Source organism: Vanessa cardui, chromosome 11 (assembly GCF_905220365.1).
Source record: "Vanessa cardui chromosome 11, ilVanCard2.1, whole genome shotgun sequence".
Classification (NCBI taxonomy): domain Eukaryota; kingdom Metazoa; phylum Arthropoda; class Insecta; order Lepidoptera; family Nymphalidae; genus Vanessa; species Vanessa cardui.
This window is the reverse complement of record NC_061133.1, coordinates 6,197,220-6,216,115: the sequence shown is the minus strand read 5'-3', so window position 1 is coordinate 6,216,115 and position 18,896 is coordinate 6,197,220. Positions and strand designations below refer to the sequence as shown.

Below are 18,896 nucleotides of genomic sequence, written 5' to 3'. Positions count from 1 at the left end.
TAGTATATTTATTTATTACTTACATTGTACCAAAATCAAAATATTTAATGTAAGTCTACGAAGACTTAATAAATCTTTTTCAAATTTTATAACAACCAACCATAACACTACATTATTATATTAAATGTCAAGTGCATTATTTAAACATATGGTAATCTATCTTACAAATATAGTAGTACATATAATTTGCGGCCTTATATATTACCATTACATAAATCCATTTCTATAAAGCCACCGTATTGTATTAAGAGTATTGACTATTGATTTTCACTTGGAAAACAGGGTAATGGACCGGAATGCGAGAACGATAAACATTTATACACAATTGAGAATCTCATTTCATTAAAGTTTCATTTTCATATTTACCTAATACTAAAATGACAAAAAAAACACTACTTTCAACTTTACAAACTTTAATTTTGAGTATATCATTCATATTCGTCTTGAAAGAATGACTTTCTATAGTTCATTTATTTATTCTATATTTATATTATAAGTGGATATATGTGTTTTAATAAATAAATGATAATCATTACATACATTATATAAAACAAAGTTGCTTAGTTCTGTCTGCCCCTATGTATGCTTAGATCTTTAAAATTACGCAACGGATTTTAATTGAGCGAGAGGAAGGTTTTTGTTTATTATTATAGTAAAGAAACACTGATAGTTTTAGAAGTTTCTAATATGATGTCGTAAGTAAATAACGTCTGTAGTATATATAACATCTTCGTACGGGTGCAATACTACCCGTACGAAGCCGAGGCAGGCCTTAATGAATTATAAATTATGGGTATAAATCGATTATATTGCAAGTTACAATAATCGATTATATATTTTTGATACTATATCAAATGTTTCAAATCAAAAAATCGTGACGTATTTAGATTATTTTAAGATCTGCCTACAGTGATAATTTTAAGTCAATTTCAATGTATATTAATAGGTCAATTATTATTTCTTAACTGGTATAAGATAAATATAGTTAGTTCCATATTTTTTTAATAAATATGAGTAAATAAAATACTATAAAAAATCAATGATCATGTGATCAATCCCCTTGAATTTTATCATAATATATAACCGAATAACATGCCCCACGTATTTTTAAAACCCTTGTTTAAATTATAAAAACTTATTGGTATGTATTTAAAATAAAAAAAACTACGTATACTATAAATTTTTTTATTAAGAATCCATTATGATGATGGTCAAATGTTTTAACTACTCGAACGATATTTGAATGAACAACGAGAGCTCTTCAACAAGAGTTCTCAGGAATACAATTACGTGACCCGCTATATAATGTTTCAGAAAGATCGCATAACAATCTAACCGTTTCACGAGTGCTGAAAAAAACAAAAAAGACATTTTATGCAGTAACGTTGATTTTAGTTTATTGATTACTGTTTTTGCGTAATACATTCTGAATAAGAATATTTTTTTTTCTATTTGTTGGGATTCCATTTCATAAAAATCATTGATATTTACTAAAAATATATCGTTACATTATTATATTTTTCTTTAATATCCAAAATAATTCATATTGCTGTCATAGCCAACTAATTTAATTAGACATTCATATATCAGCCCATATCTATCTATCCATCATCATGGAATAGGGAAATTTGCTTTAGACTCTTCGGAAACTATTAGAACGATATATATCTATTAAAATACTGCTGCAAGTTCATTGTATATTTTTTGACGTAACACATTCATTGTTCTTTTTTTTTTCGTCGTAGAAACCTTCAGAAAGGAAGCCGGTACCAAGTCATTTGGGATCACTAAAACCATCGAGAAAGCTGTCTTTGGTACGGATTGGAGAGATCCGCTCGTTGCTCGGAGATATCCTCTGAGGCCCATAGTTAAATATATAAGTAGTAACTAGTAGTAAATCAAATCTTTTTAGCGAATACTTTAATTTTCGTTCGTGGAAAAAACTGCATGTGTCAAGTTGATAGCAATATTCTCAGTTCAGCAATGGTGAATTACATACATATTGAAAATCAGATTTTACTATAAAATAGTTTTACTAGATTATATAGAAAAAGAGATTTTCTTACCTATCGCTTGAATATAAAAAAATAATGAGTTTACAATTCAATTCATAAAGGTAGTAAAATTTTAACTGTTTGTGACAAATATTTTATTTCTCGTTATATTGGTATTAGATAAACAAAAATACAAGATACGATCATTTTTTGATTTTAAAATGTTGTTGCTTATTTTTGTCACACCTGTATAGAAATATTTTCAAATAATTGTGTCCATTTCGCTTCGAAACGTTTGCAATCGTTTATCACGCTTTACAATATCAGGACCTTTAGATGACACTTTACAATTGATAAATTATATAAAAGTCTGAAATGTGCGAGAAGAGATAGAGTAAAATAATTTCGTTCTTGAAATGATTTATTGTTGGTTTCAATTATTCTGTATCGGTGTTTTGTCAGATAATGTTTGTGTACGTCCCCGTATCACAAAAGTGTTCATAAAATAGCCCAAAACATTTCCGCAGTGGAGATATACCATTTTGTTCTATTTATTGCAGTAAATGTTTTACATTATATATTTCTTTCTATTTTAAATTAAAAGTAAAATCTTATGATATTAAATATGATAATATTGTTATTTTAATTCCGAAGCTCAACCTCGCATCCTTTTAGGGATATCGATGCACTTAAAATACATTTTAATCTTTGTTGCACGATAAATAATAAAAATAAAAATGTGTGAACTCCCATATTTTTGTAATCTAACTACTTAGAGTGAATTTCAATCTCACTTTTTCTCATAGAGAGAGGCAACGTAATAATCAATCTGTTTACAGCGACTAGGCGTAGTAGACTACGAAATTAAAAATACTATGTCTTTCTTCCTGTTTTTACTGGCTCATTTCCCGTTTAACCGTAACTTATCATTATAAAGTTAGGATGTTTGTTGGTAGAATAATAAATGAGTGAATGATATTTAATCAGATGGTCGCAAAACTAGCATCGGTGGAAAGTTTCAGTTTAGTAATTTAAGTGCTAAAATATTGCCCAAACACGATAATAACACTCTTCGAAGCGCTCTATATTGCGCCGCTCGATGCACTGTAACTAATGTTGCTAACATATGCATTACAACCTGTGCAGTAATTTACTTTTAAATTGTAAAAAAAGTAAGCGGAGGTAGGGAATTCGCCTAAAATGTTTTTTTATCTCAGGTAAGCTTTGTGCAAACCATACATCAGTTATCTATTCATATAATAAAATTGGTGTGTCTGTTTGTAATATTAAAATAGCCCTTTCTTAATCAATGCATATGTATGTATACACGGTACATATACCAAAAAAACATTTTTCACAATTTTTGTCTGTCTGTCTATTTATTTGTTCCTTCTAATCTCCGGAACGGCTGAACCTACTTTGACGGGACATTTACTGGCAGATAACTGATATAATAAGGAGTAACTAGGCTACAATGATATTATTTTTTGTATAATTCAAACTTACTTAATATTGTTGTGTTCCGTGTTTCCTTTTTCAATGTTTGCAAAACAAACGTATTTCATTGTAATACATATTAAAAATGTGTAATTGGTAAAATTTGTAATTAGACTTGGTCAAATTAAGTTAAATTCCTCTAAATTTCGGTTTGGTTTTGGATAATTCCAAAGGTTCACCTCATTTCTGATTCGTTCCCTCAGAGAAACGCCGAGCATAACCCTTTCCATAGCACGCTGAGCAACTTTAAATGCCGTCAAAGAACCAAAGTCATCAAAATAGCTCGCCGGATCAGTAAGCTGAAATGACAGTGGGATGGCCATATTTGTCGTAGAACCGATAACCGTTGGGGAAAACTTATTCTAGAGTGGAGACTGCGTCTCGGCAAACGTAGTGTAGAACGTCCTCAGGCACGGTGGAGTGACAATTCGACGATCTTCGGTCGAGTGGTGTGTACACCGGTTTTCATGTGTACGCCACTCCGAGGTCCTGGGTTCGATTCCCAGCTAAGTCGATGTAGATTATCATTAGTTTTCTATATTGTCTTGGGTCTGGGTGTTTGTGGTACCGTCGTTACTTCTGATCTTCCATAACACAAGTGCTTTAGCTACTTACATTGGGATCAGAGTAATGTACGTGATGTTGTCTCATATTTATTTATTTATTTTATTTACGCAAGACGGGAGGCAGGAGCTGGATGCGTAATGGTATGCACTTGGAGAAGCCTATGTCCAGGAGTGGACACACTCAGGCTGATGACAATGATGATGATGATAACTTGATGTAATAACATCTTTATCGTGTTCAGTTTTCACAAAATTTATTTATGTGTATATGTAATAATCACTCAATGTCTTGTAGATTGGGTCTAATTAACTTATTTGTTTTTAAATGAAATCAAACTTTTTATAAAGAATGAGTAGGCGGCCGGGCTAATGGCTAAATGATTGTACCTATGCTTGCTCACTAAAGGTTAGTATGAATATGTCAATTTCTGAATATTACCAATTAAACAAGTGTTGTATTTTTTATGAAAAACGTAAGATATCCACAATTACAGGTACATTTTTTATCTATGCCTCCATAGTCATTTAATCTAATTTATTATGAAATCCGCAGACCGCAGTGAATGTCTAAATATGTTACAGCCGAAATTACTAATATGCTTCCAAAACAGCGAAACGACTGAATATACTCAGCCAAATATAAACCCATAAGATGTCTTCAAACTATATATAAATTCATTGCGGGTTGTATCGGTCAGTTTATTTATAGATACGTTCATATTAATAACATACATGCTGAACACCAGGATACTTGCTCGAAATTTAGTCAAGGATCGGGATGATCAAAGAGTAAATGTTAAATTAAATGCAAAACATGTATACATTAACCAAAATATTTTAATAGTCAGTATAATGTACTATATTTCGAAAAGGACTATAAACAATAAGTAGACTCGGCAATTATGAATAAATGCAATTAATAAAATAGAATGCGTAAGTTAAATAGAAAACAATATTTGAAAGCGATGTTTCGATAAATTATGGTTTAATCTTGCCATTAAATACAAATGCTTATACAATCTTACCATTCCGGGATAATGACAGTTCACTCTCATCTATATAATATGTGTCTGACAGTACAATGGAGGAAGTACAATTTGTATTATTATCACACAACGCCTCTAGTCACGTATATCTCTCAATGTTCTATATGTGTATTTATTACTGTCAGGCCCGGCAGAGACCCTACTCACACATGGCCTTCTGGCGTAACTTCGTATACATATATAGTGTATAGATACTTATCAAAAACATTAAGATAATCCCACAGACAATTGCTACTTCCATTAACTATTAAGATATATTCCTCACTCAATTGAATAATTAAGTGAAACAAAGAGAGTCACTTTCGAAGTCGTTGCCTAAAGATACCCAAGCTATGTACTGTGCCATACATCAAAAAGTAATGTTGGACAGATAGGTTGTGGAATCCCGATACAAAATAATATCTGTTGATTAAAATTAAGAAGTTGACTTGAGTTGTGTTGGAAATTATTTAATGAATATTATAAAAAATAATCGATATATATTGCATATATATTAGTCGTATATAAAACACAACTGGATCATATAACACAATCGTTCTACCTAATCTAAGCAGAACCTGTGTCAATCAAAACCTTGTTTAAATTACACATATTATTTCACGTAATAATATTTGTAATTTATCTATCTCTGATATATAGGTATATGATGTATATCTCTGACGTAATATACGTTTACACGCGTTGCACAAATCTCCTGCTCAATACGCGTGGTACGTGCAATTCCGCCTGGGAAGTTACCAAACAGTTATCACGCTTTGAAGATGACTGAAACAGTTAATTTACCCAGACAATGACTATGGCCGTTGATCGTAGCTCATCATCAGGCACATTGACCTTCTTTTTTTTAAATATAAATTACTTAAAACTTTTTTATGACTTTATAATGAGTGAGTTAATAAAGTGTGAAAAATATGGCAGACAGCTCTTATCTTAATTTATATCCAACCTAAGTCAACCTATCTCCGTTGATCATGTATACACATACGCCTAATTACATTTTTAATTTCTTATCATTTTTGCTGTAGAATTCGTCATACGAAAGCTAAACCGCTTGGTATTATATCATAATCATGTCCTTAATATTGATATTGGACATTTAAAACGTAATTCATTGCTGTATATTTCATAATCAGTCGAACTTGTTTGATGTCTATAAAATGCATTTTAAGTTTGTTCTACAAGAAAAAAATTGAGTAACTTTGATTATACAGTTTTCTTAGGGATTACTTTTATTCAGAACTCCAGCGGAGTTCTTATTTGTCATCCCTAATACGTTCCCTTTGAACGGCTGCTTCCTCTTATTGGAAAGTTAGAAAGTATTTTTGGGACATTTTATCTATATTTTATGATTTATTTTTTTGGAAAATCGTCTTATTATTTACTTTTTAACAATTCACAAAGTTATTGATGTTTTTGTTTGACCAAATATTGTGAAAAATAGTTTCCGTCTCAGAAAATCCTTCCTATTCGATTTTATACTAAATTCCCGGCTAATAGCTTTGTCGAATAATAAATTTGTAAGGTATATTATTCAAAACAGGTATTAATTTATTCGTGCAGTGTTTATTTATTCATTGGGTAACGACTGTGAGTGAGGATAACTAGATAAACATTGATAAATTCAGATAGATAAATAATTCAAATAATATCTAGAGATGATTTCCAAGAACTTTATAAACTTGCAGGGTGGTACAATATTATAACCGTAATAAACCTGGATAAATAGCAAACCGATATTATAGGGAAATCCCACCAATAGCATTGGCAAGTGGATATTGATCTTATATAGTTTAAAAGTTTTGCGTTCCAATTACTACTAGTTACTAATGGATGGTGACCGCATACAATAGGGCGGCCATTAATCAAGGTCTGCCTGTAAATTTTAATTTAAATCATTACATCATCATAACGTAGCATAAAAGTAAGTGACTTTGCACTTCCTATGTATGCTTAGATCTTTAAAATTGCGCAACAGATTTTGATGCGGTTTTTTAATAGATTGCGTTATTCGAGAAGAAGGTTTTTTTATATAACACAAGAACAATATAGTAAAGAAACAATGATAATTTTAGAAGGTTTTTTGTGATGTTAGTGTGTGTATCAATATTGCACCCGTACGAACGGGGCGAATCGCTAGTAAATAATAAACGAAATAATGTACTTCTATGAAATCTTGACTCAGATACCAATATGAAGCATCCCCAAAGCCACAATGAACTTTTTATACATCTTAGACTTAACCAATACTTAATATTTTGATTCGTTGATTTGTATTATTAATATACAATATAATTATAATGATAAAAATATTCTATTTCACTACAAAATATGTAAAGGTTATTTTAATGACTATGTAGTATTTTCATTTTACATCTTTGCATACAAGCTTTAGAGAGTGACGCTTTTCATTGCGTACAGCTATTGTCGTAGTGACGCCAGTTTCTAAGCAGAGTAAAGTAAGCGACCTACACGCTACACAGTAAATTATACAACGTGTACAATTGTATAGTCTACATTATGTGCATTGAAAATTGAGCATCACAATAGTACACTACAAGTAATGATACGACGAACGTAAAAGATAATATTGGATGTACTGAAATGATATCGATTGAAAAAAAAGGGTTACCAATTAACACGTCAGCTTAAAAAATTGAACTCAGTTGAAATTATGAGATATAACAAATATACGAAAAGCATAATAGATGACAGTGTATAAAATAGGGTTTTTCTCTGACTTAGCGAAAAATGGTTCATGTTTAAGAAATTTATACATTAATCTTGTACCTACACGTTTTTGAATATTCATAAAAAAGAAAATTTTATACGTTATGCATATACCGCGAAATGCGAGGGTATATGCTTAGCGGATAAAATTTTACTCATCTTGGCAGTCGATTAAAAAGTACTAATATAAGTGCATAAGTGGTATACTGGTATAAGTGTATAATGATATAAGTGCGTCCAACCGTACATACTCTGATATCCATTTTATAATAAATAAAATTTTAACAAAAAGAAAAACCGACTTCAAACAAAACAGTATTTTAAAACAAATTAAAATGCACTAAAAAGTAATAAAAATAATTGCATATTTAACACATTTTTGAGAGTCCTCCTTGGTAAAATGAAATGAAAAATATTAGACTACTTAAAAGTCGATTTACGATTATATAACGTAGTTATAGTTATTGTTATATTTGGAGCCGGTGTCAGCCACAGGCACACGCTTCAACAATCAAAAGAAAGAAGCGATACGAGCCTCTTGATTGACCCAGTATAATATCGTTTAAAAGGTTATCTGTAAGAAACATTTCTTAAAGTATTCTCGTATTGTTTTTGATAGGTATAGTATAGGGTTGGCTGACACCGACTCCAAATATAGCAATAATTATGACTACATTATATAATCGTAAATCGACTTTTAAGTAGTCTAATATTTTTCATTTCATTTTACCTAGGAGGACTCTCAAAAATGTGTTAAATATGCAATTATTTTTATTACTTTTTAGTGCATTTTAATTTGTTTTAAAATACTGTTTTGTTTGAAGTCGGTTTTTCTTTTTGTTAAAATTTTATTTATTTTTTGATTTTAAGTGAAGCTGATGTAGACTAACATTTTTTTCTTAATATGGATAGATTAAGCGTGCCGTTTATATGAATCAGAAACTACTTCAGGGACAATTTCAAAAGAAACTTTCGAATAAAGCAAAAATAGACTTTCGAAAATGCGGCTTTAATACGTCATACGACATAAACTACAAGGTAACACCCTCGAATGAGCTGTAATCGACCTCAGTAAAAAAACTTTGCAAAAGACCTATTCGTATGCTATGTCGTACATCATATGACATCACATCATATACACAAAATTTGATTAAAGACAGAAAGAATTTCTGCCCCAAATCGCACCCTAACTGTAAGCCGTTTAGGAGTTCCGTCAATACATAGTATAAAACAAAGTCGCTTTCTCTGTCCCTATATCTTTAAAACTACGCAACGGATTTTGATGCGGTTTTTTTTAATAGATAGTGTAATTCAAGGGGAAGGTTTGTGTATATAATAAATGAACAATATAGTAAAGAAACACTGACAATTTTAGAAGTTTGCAATGTGATGTCGTAAATAAACAAATTCTTTAGTATATTTAGTATCAATATTGCACCCGTGAGAAGTCGGGGCGGGTCGCTAGTTGATTATAATATTCGATAATGACAATTAAATGAACATAACCACGTTCCGGAAGGTGATTCAAATATCCAAGTAACCCATAAATAAAAGATTCGATCGAGTATTGCTAACGTGCTCCTCAGAATTGTTCCGTTCCCTCCCGTTCCCTTAATTTGTCATGGATCCTGTGCTCAGAATCTTACCAAACTTTCACCAAACTACCCTTAAAGTATATCCTTTATAATAAAAAAAGAATCATCAAAATTGGTTAACGTGATTTTGAGTTATTCACCTATTTGTCGCGCATATACATAATGCAAATTTAAGACTTATGTCGTTTTCATACGGATACCATCATCGGAAAAAAATAAAAAAATATGGGACCCCACGGGAAGCACTACCTTTCAAACAAAAAAAATTATTAAAATCAGCCCACCCAGTAAAAAGTTATGAGGTAACAAACATAAAAAAAAAAAATACAGACGAATTGATAAGCTCCTCCTTTTTGAAGTCGGTTGAAAAGGTGGATGAGCATTTGGCCGTCCCCCTTTAATGTTTTATGTGTCAGTTGGGCCTGTAGCTAAACTGGCTCAATCACACTTCAAATCAGAATAAAACAATAACAGTATTCGGAGATAACTCATGTGATAATTCGGTGATATCTACCATTTTTTTATGGTATAGGTTGGCTGACGAGCATATGGGCCACCTGATGGTAAGTGGTCACCATCACCCATAGACAATGACGCTGTAAGAAATATTATCTATTCCTTACATCGTATGCGCCACCAACCTTGGGAACTAAGATGTTATGTCCCTTGTGCCTGTAGTTACACTGGCTCACTCACCCGTCAGACCGGAACACAACAATAACAGTACTCAGTACTGTTATTTGGCGGTAGAATAACTGATGAGTGGATGGTACCTACCTAGACGGGCTTGCACAAAGCCCTTCCACCAAGTAAATTAAGGTACCTATTATTTAATATTTATTAAGTGTATTATTTATTTATTTAAATACTTCGTTGGACACAAAACATTAATCATCATTCCTTAAATACCACAGCATAATCGTTAAAAAGAAACTTAATTTAATCCATGTACAATTGCACACAAAAACAAGTTAAGAGGAAGACGATTAGCATACTTTGATGATAACTGTACGGCTAATTTCATTAACGTGTGCACCAATAAGCTGACCTGATTTTTTATATTTGTTCCGAGGCATCGTGATCAAATCAACATAATCAATATATTGTGAAGTAGATACCGGTAATAATAGCCCGGCCCTTAGCTGGATTAATCATTCTACAAAAACCGATGCTTATTCGGAATATTGATAGTAATATTTATCGTTTATATTTTATGTATGTGTCTGAACTATGATATGGTAATAGTATTAATAGCCTGTTAAGTTCTGATTGCTGGGCAATGACTCTATTGAAAGACAGTTTGAAGTATACTCCACCATTCTGCTACCACGTGGCATTTCCTTCACCACCGAGCAAGTGGTGAATTAAAAACACGAATAGTTTGTAATTTCTGTTCCGAAAATTACAGCTGTGACTTCAGGAGCCATGGGAGCATTAAAGCGCCTTTCATACTCATTCAATGGCGTTTTATATGCATTAACATTGAATTTAAAATAATTTTTTGTTTCTCTTTCAGGGCAATTTTAAAATGTCTAAATAAACAATGATTTTCATGAAGCATGATCCTCATTTAAACGACGATTTCTCGAATAGTCGTGGTACTGTTATGAAAATTTGTTTTTTGTCGTTTTAGTATCTTTTTTGGTTGTATGACGCTGCGCGTTTCACTTCTATGTACCACCCCAAACGCTACGTTCCGCAATTTTTAAATCTGTATAATCTTCGAAAATATTCATTTAAATCATATGCTGTAAAGGGCCATATAGATCAATGTCAAATCAACATTGTATTTAATATTGGTATTGTAGTAATATTGAACCTTTTTAGTTTATATTATTTTATAACTAATGTCATTATGTCACACTAAGAACTATGTACTATTTTATGTAGAATAAAGCCATTTATACGGTGTTGTCTTATTACAAGTTATTCTACATAAAATTTAAATGTTTTTACAAAATGGATAAATACTTGAGACCTGATCGTTTGGAAATTGATCCCTCCAATAGTTCCGCAGCGCAACATTGGGGACATTGGAAAAGAACATTTGAGACCTTTCTTACGGCTTCTGATTTATCTCACGTGTCAGAAAAGGTACTTACATATAAAAAACTTGATTTACTTATAAATCATATATCTTCTAATGTATATACATATATCAGCGAATGTTCGACGTATGAAACAGCAATAGCTACATTGGATAAAATATTTATAAAACCTAAAAACATTATATTAGCAAGACATGCTCTAGCAACGAGAAAACAAGGAATTGAAGAGTCGATAGACAATTACTTACAGGCATTGAAACAATTAGCAAAAGAATGTAATTTTAGAAATGTTGACGCAGAAACAAATAAAAATGATAATATACGTGATGCATTTATATCTGGAATACAATCTAATAAAATAAGACAACGTCTCCTAGAAAATTTAGACATGTCGAGTGACATCTAGTGTCTAGTCTAGTGACATCATCTAGTGATGACGCTTACAATCAAGTTTATCTCTAGAAATAGCAGAAATTAGTTCACAGCAGTTTAATATTAGCGTAAATGCTATTCAAAATAATAAATCTAAGAAGAATAATATTTTAGTGCGTCCAGAATCATCTCAATGTGATAGTACAAAAAGTTATTGAAATGAATCTTTTAATAAACGGAAATGCTTTTTCTGCGGTGATCGTATTCATATTCGCAAAAATTGTCCGGCAATAGACGCAACCTGCCAAATGTGTGGTAAGAAAGGCCATTTTGCTAACGTTTGTCGCAGTAAAATATATAATAATGCAGCAACAACTGAACAACACGAATCATCTGCTTGCATAGTAGCTGCATCTCCAAGCTCGTTAAAAAAAGCAACATTGCCTGCCTACATAAAGGGAATTCGAGCACACGCGTTAATTGATACTGAAAGTTCTGTGAGCTTTATTAATGAAATTTTTTTTAAGCTTTGTGGATTAAAGAGATTGCCTAGTAATCAAACTATTTCTATGGTATCAAATAATTTCACTTCACTAGTTGAAGGAAAAACTATTGTATCAGCAAAAATAGGAAATGACCAGTATGACGGCTTAAATTTATTAATTGTAAAAAACCTTTGTGCTGATTTGATTATAGGTCACGATATACTTGAAGAACATTCATTTTTGGAATTTTCTTTTGGAGGACCTAAAGAGCCGATAATAGTTTGTAACGTAGCAGAAGCATCGGTTCCTGCCGTTCCTTTATTCGCAAATATGTCTTCTGACTGTAAGCCAATAGCAATAAAGTCTCGCCGATTTAGCGAAGACGACAAACAATTAGTTGAAGGAAAAACTATTGTATCAGCAAAAATAGGAAATGACCAATATAACGGCTTAAATTTATTAATTGTAAAAAACCTTTGTGCTGATTTGATTATAGGTCACGATATACTTGAAGAACATTCATTTTTGGAATTTTCTTTTGGAGGACCTAAAGAGCCGATAATAGTCTGTAACGTAGCAGAAGTATCGGTTCCTGCCGTTCCTTTATTCGCAAATATGTTTTCTGACTGTAAGCCAATAGCAATAAAGTCTCGCCGATTTAGCGAAGACGACAAACAATTTATTACTCAAGAAATTAGAAAGATTTTAGGTGAAGGTATCATTGAAGAAAGTACTTCGCCCTGGCGAGCTCAGGTTTTAATAACAAAAAATGAAAATCATAAGAAACGTCTTGTCATAGACTATTCACAAACAATAAATAAATATACGCAATTGGATGCTTATCCGCTTTCCAATATAGAAGAAATGATTTCTCAAATATCGAAATATTCTTTCTTCAGCACAATTGGTTTACAAAGTGCTTATCACCAAATACCGATACTTACTAAAGAAAAACAATATACAGCTTTCGAAGCAAATGGGAATCTCTATCAATTCTGACGTATTTCCCTTTGGAGTTACTAATGGTGTTTCCAGCTTTCAAAGAACCATTGGCTGGGTGTTAAAAGAAGAAAAACTCAAAGACATATTTGCGTACTTAGATGACATAACTATTTGTGGTAAGACATTAACCGAACACAATGAAAATTTAGAAACATTTTTAGCTGCAGCTAGAAAGTATGGTCTCACTATTAACAAGGACAAAAGTAAGTTTTGTCAAAAAGCCATAAATATTTTAGGATATAATATTAAAGACCATGTTATAAGACCCGATGCTGATCGCCTTCGACCTCTGACGTCTTTACCACCACCGACAGATTTACCATCGCAACGTCGGATCGTTGGAATGTTTGCACATTACAGTCGATGGATACCTAATTTTTCTAAAATAATTCACGCTATATCTCACAATAAAATATTTCCATTTTCTGAAGATTTAGTACAAAGATTTCAATCATTAAAATCAGACATAATTAAATCAGCTGTTTATGCAATTGATTCTAGTCTTCCACTTACTGTCGAGACCGACGCCTCTGATTCATTCATTCTATCGCTGCTGTTTTATCTCAAGATGGTCGACCTGTCGCATTCTTTTCTAAAACATTAAATCTAACAGAACAAAATCATGCAGCCATTGAAAAAGAAGCTTATGCCATAGTAGAAGCTTTAAAAAAATAGAAACATTATCTTATTGGTAAACCTTTTCGACTTATAACCGATCAAAGATCTGTATCATTTATTTTCAATAATAAATTGACAAATAAAATTAAAAACGAAAAAATACAGAGATGGCGTTTAGAATTGGCACCATTTAAGTATGATATAATTTATAGACCAGGTAAGCAAAATGACGTTGCAGATGCATTGTCACGTATTTGTTGCTCAGCTCAAGCACAACATACAAAATTGATCTCACTACATGAAGCTTTATGTCACCCTGGAATTACAAGAATGGCTCACTGGATAAAAATAAAGAATCTACCATATACTAAAGTATTATTTTTATCCAGGAAATTAGAAATATGATAAAATCTTGTCGTGTTTGTTCAGAAATAAAGCCTAATTACGTACGGAATTCTATTCCTAGCCCAAACATAATCAAAGCTACAACTCCATTTGAAAGATTAAGTCTAGACTTTAAAGGACCAATTCCTAGTAATACAAAGAACAAATATATACTAATTATAATTGACGAATTTTTACGTTTCCCATTTGCATTTCCATGTGCCGATGTCTCGTCAAAAACTGTAATTAAATATCTAAACGAAATATTTCTTATATTCGGTATGCCATCTTTCATACATTCTGATCGTGGTACAGCATTTATGTCTTCCGATTTGAAAGAATTTCTATATAATCGTGGAATTGCAACGTGTCGAACGACGCCATACAATCCTAGAGGTAATGGTCAAGTAGAACGCCTTAATGCCACTTTATGGAAAGCTGTACAATTAGCATTACGTTCTAAAAACATGCCCACTGAGAATTGGGAATTCGCTCTTCCTCAAGCATTAAATTCTATCCGCTCTCTTCTTTGTACTGCTACAAATTGCACGCCACACGAAAGAATGTTTATGCACACAAGAAAATCTGCAAATGGTGTTTCTGTACCTAGTTGGTTGATAAATTCGGAGCATGCTTTAATGCGAAAATTTAATCGCACAAATAAATATCAACCACTAGTTGAAGAGGTAGAATTGCTTCACGTTAATCCTAATTATTCTCACATACGTCTATCGGATGGTAGAGAAACTACTGTTTCAAACCGAAACTTAGCACCTTTAGGCCAAAGTCAAAGAGAATTTAATGAATTAATTGAAAATGAAATACCGTGTGATGATGAACAAAATTCACCCAGGGATGATAATACAGATTCTAATTACGAATCTAATTACAGAAGAGCAATTACCTGAAGGAAACGGCTCCACATCTGTGGAAGAGGAAACAAGTTTGCCTAGGTCAAACAGAGAGCGTAGACTTCCTACGCGATTACAAGACTATGTTTTAAATTAAAGTGTGGGTGAATGTAGTAATATTGAACCTTTTTACTTTATATTATTTTATAACTAATGTCATTATGTCACACTAAGAACTATGTACTATTTTATGTAGAATAAAGCCATTTATACGGTGTTGTCTTATTACAGGTATTTCAATGGATAAGCATTAATACTGTATAGGTTAAAATCGCGGGTTATAACTAACACATACCACATATATAGACACAAACCATCGCGGACTTTTTTGTAGACATATCTGACGTGTACAATTCTGTAGTACATTATTTGATCTATCTCATAGTATTCAGCCCAAAGATTTAAATCGTTAGATGCGCCCTCACCTTCAAAAACTGTGGAATATTTTTTACAATGCGTGTGTTGACAAGTCGCTTACGCGCTCACACAGATGCATGCGAAGTACGGTCAACAAATTCATCAAATTGTAAAATGGAAGAAATTAGGTTGTTTTAATTATTTGTAATAATTGCAAAAAATAATACACGTTATTAATAAACAATTTTAATTTTAACAAAAAAAAAATATAATTGTATTATAAAAATTTTTTTGTTATTACATACACGTTATTACATAATATTTATTCTCCACGAAATAAAATCAATTTATTATACTTTTGCCTGTTTGTTCTCTTAACATTTTTATGAATATGATGAAGCCGTACATCAGTGTAGCATTTAATTACGAATTTTATTAATTGTATCTTATGGTTCCAAGTTGCTGGTTGTTCTAGGGAATGATAGTTTAGATTATTGAAAACATTGGATTTGATGAATAAACTCAGTACTTTTGATTGCCAAGCTTTATAATCGTGTTCATTATGAAAATAATTATTGCCTTGTAGTTTTTTATAAAATTTTAGGAATGCTTCTGTTTTCATACAAATATCAAAAACATCGCGCGAAGAAAAAAATAAACCACCTAGATTTCTTAAAGTTATCAACCTATGAAAACTTTGTTTTTGATTACTCATTAAAGCGCTGCAACATTTTTGACATTGAATTTTTTTATCATTTTTCTAACGACCCACCCTGATATATATCCGACAATTTGCTGTGAGATCTCACTCATACCTATTTCTTTGTCTAATAAAATTGATACAATATCACTGTTAATTTGACATTGTTCGTCCTCAGCTGATTGCAAATCATTTATCGTGGAGCCAGCATCAGTGTCGCGGAACCCTGATGTGGTCGCATTAATTCTTTCAAGAGCTGATGAACTACTCAATATTGAAAAATTGTCTATAGGCGAGCAATTTCCCGTAAAACTGCTCCGTAGTTCTAGGTGGCAAAGTACTTTTTTATATATCCCACGAAATTGCTCGGTAGTAGGGTTGTTATTGTGCCCACCGTGTTGCCTTATAAGTCCGAAAAAGAGTTCTATATGGTCTTGACTTAACCTGTATGTAGACAAGTAATTCATTACTTTATTTTTTTTAATCAATTCCGCGTATAAATATTTCAAACTTTGAATGTCTATCAAAAAACCAAGAAATCCCATTTTGCATTTTGCTCTCGTGACAGGAGTTTTATTGATACTTAATTTTATTCTATTTCCTCTAGTTCTTTTTACTTTATTGTAAATGTTAAGCGACTTTATGTAAACTTCTGCTTCATTCAGAAAGTTAAATATATCAGTTTCGTTTTCTTCACTAATTGGTCGTTTAAGTCCTTGTTTATAGGTGGTAGAATTAAAGATGTCAAATAAATTGTTAAACATTTCTATAAATTTTACAGTACCTTCAACATCTTTGAAAGAACTTCCAGTGAGCATGTCTGAGCATAAGATCAGCGCCTTTGCTACACTTCGACTCAATAATTGGGTTGCTAGGTTGACTTTCATAACTTGATTTCTAAAAAATATATGACGTACGGTCAATTTGTTTGCAAACTTGAAACCCTCTTTCTCTTGAAGTTTTTGCAATTTAACTAGGTACAGCCATGCAACGCGTTCACCGTTACTAAATAAAACCTTTTTTGACTCAAACGTATTCCTCACTAGTTTGAGCATATGACATGCATCAAATATAATAGCCACTTTTTTGTTTTTGAACGCCGGATGAGGAAATGTGGTTATTAAATTATCAATGTCATGAAAATTGCAACCTAGAATTTCAGCAGCCGCTACATTTGCTGAACAACCATCAAAAGTAAGAGCAACGATATCGACACCAACGTCATAACACTTTTTTATACACATTTGTATTAGGCTGGCACGTTGTTCAGCTCGTAGGCCGTTAATGAAAAAGAAACCTAATGGAATTTTCCAGTTTTCAGTATTCGATACTAGCATGAAAACGTAAACTTGGGTTGCTACTTCATCTTTTGGGCCTAAGCCTTCATTTACAAGTCCCAAAGTTTTACAACCATTCCAGGTTGTCCTTTGGCGTATTGCCATTTCATCGACTACTAAAGTTGCGATAACCTGATGCTGTGCAGATTTTTTACGGAGTTTTTCAAAAGCCTGTTGGGTGAATCCTGGGGTGAATTTATCTTTCTCATACCATTTGCCTATAGTTCGGGGATGCGGTAAGGTGTTTTTACATTTAGATCTAAGGTACTTATAGGCAGCCGGTGAATAATAATGTAAGGTCGCGCAGAATTTTTTCACAGACGGCGGAATTATTCTCCTTTTTTTTGCAATTGAAAGTAAGAAATCATTATTTGCTTCATCAGCCTTCTGTGTCAATTCATTAAAATTTACTTTGTTAAGATATTTATTGTTTTTTAAAGACTTTACTAACTCTCGTAGAGAAGTATTTTTGGATTTTAAATACTTGTTTTGCTTCTTCAGCTTAATAATTTCTTTTCTGCATTTTTCTCTTTTGCTTTTTTCAATTTTCAATTTCTGTTTAAGATTAATTTTTCTTGGTGAGTCAAAAATAGAGTCTGTGTCTGACACGTATACTTCACGAAGGGGTGAACTGGGGGTAGTTTCTTCATTTAGGTCAGTGTTCAAATCTTGGAAAGTACGATGAAAAGCTGGTATAGCATGAATTTTAATTTTTCGTCGTCCCAGTGGTGTTAAAAAAATTTCATCTTCCTTGAAATGCGCGGAACAAACTCGACTAAATTTCGTAGGTAACCACGCCTCATCTCCCTGGTCTCGCTGTATTACCTTTATCCACTTTTCTTTCCAACGTATGTCTTGCGGAAATCTAAATAATAAAAACGTAATTTAAGAAAGGTATTTTCAATTATGTAAATTTTATTCTAGCACCAAATGAGTTACTCTTGACTGAACCACTGACTCATTGTTACGGTACGGTACGGTACGGTGCAATTTAAAAAAAATAATTTAATATAATATTTATTTATAAAACATAATATGCCAACGCTACCACAGGATTGTCGCTGTTAATGTCCATTTATAGATGATCCCTTTCCAAACCGCTTCCGTAGTACTTCCGTGTATCTAGTAATATTAGTTAATAGAGTGGTACTGAGACAATAGTTTCATCTCTGTTAATTACATACATTATGCAATACTACTTTCTCTATCGCACATTTCTTTCAATTCGTCGTATTTTCTGACATCGGAATAAAATAA

The 18,896-nt window shown here is 32.1% G+C and overlaps 1 pseudogene; it reads left to right on the top strand.

Annotated features, from left to right (window-relative positions):
- The first annotated feature begins 10,704 nt into the window (after positions 1 to 10,704).
- Positions 10,705 to 14,007, top strand: LOC124533387 (annotated as a pseudogene).
- The last annotated feature ends 4,889 nt before the right edge of the window (positions 14,008 to 18,896 follow it).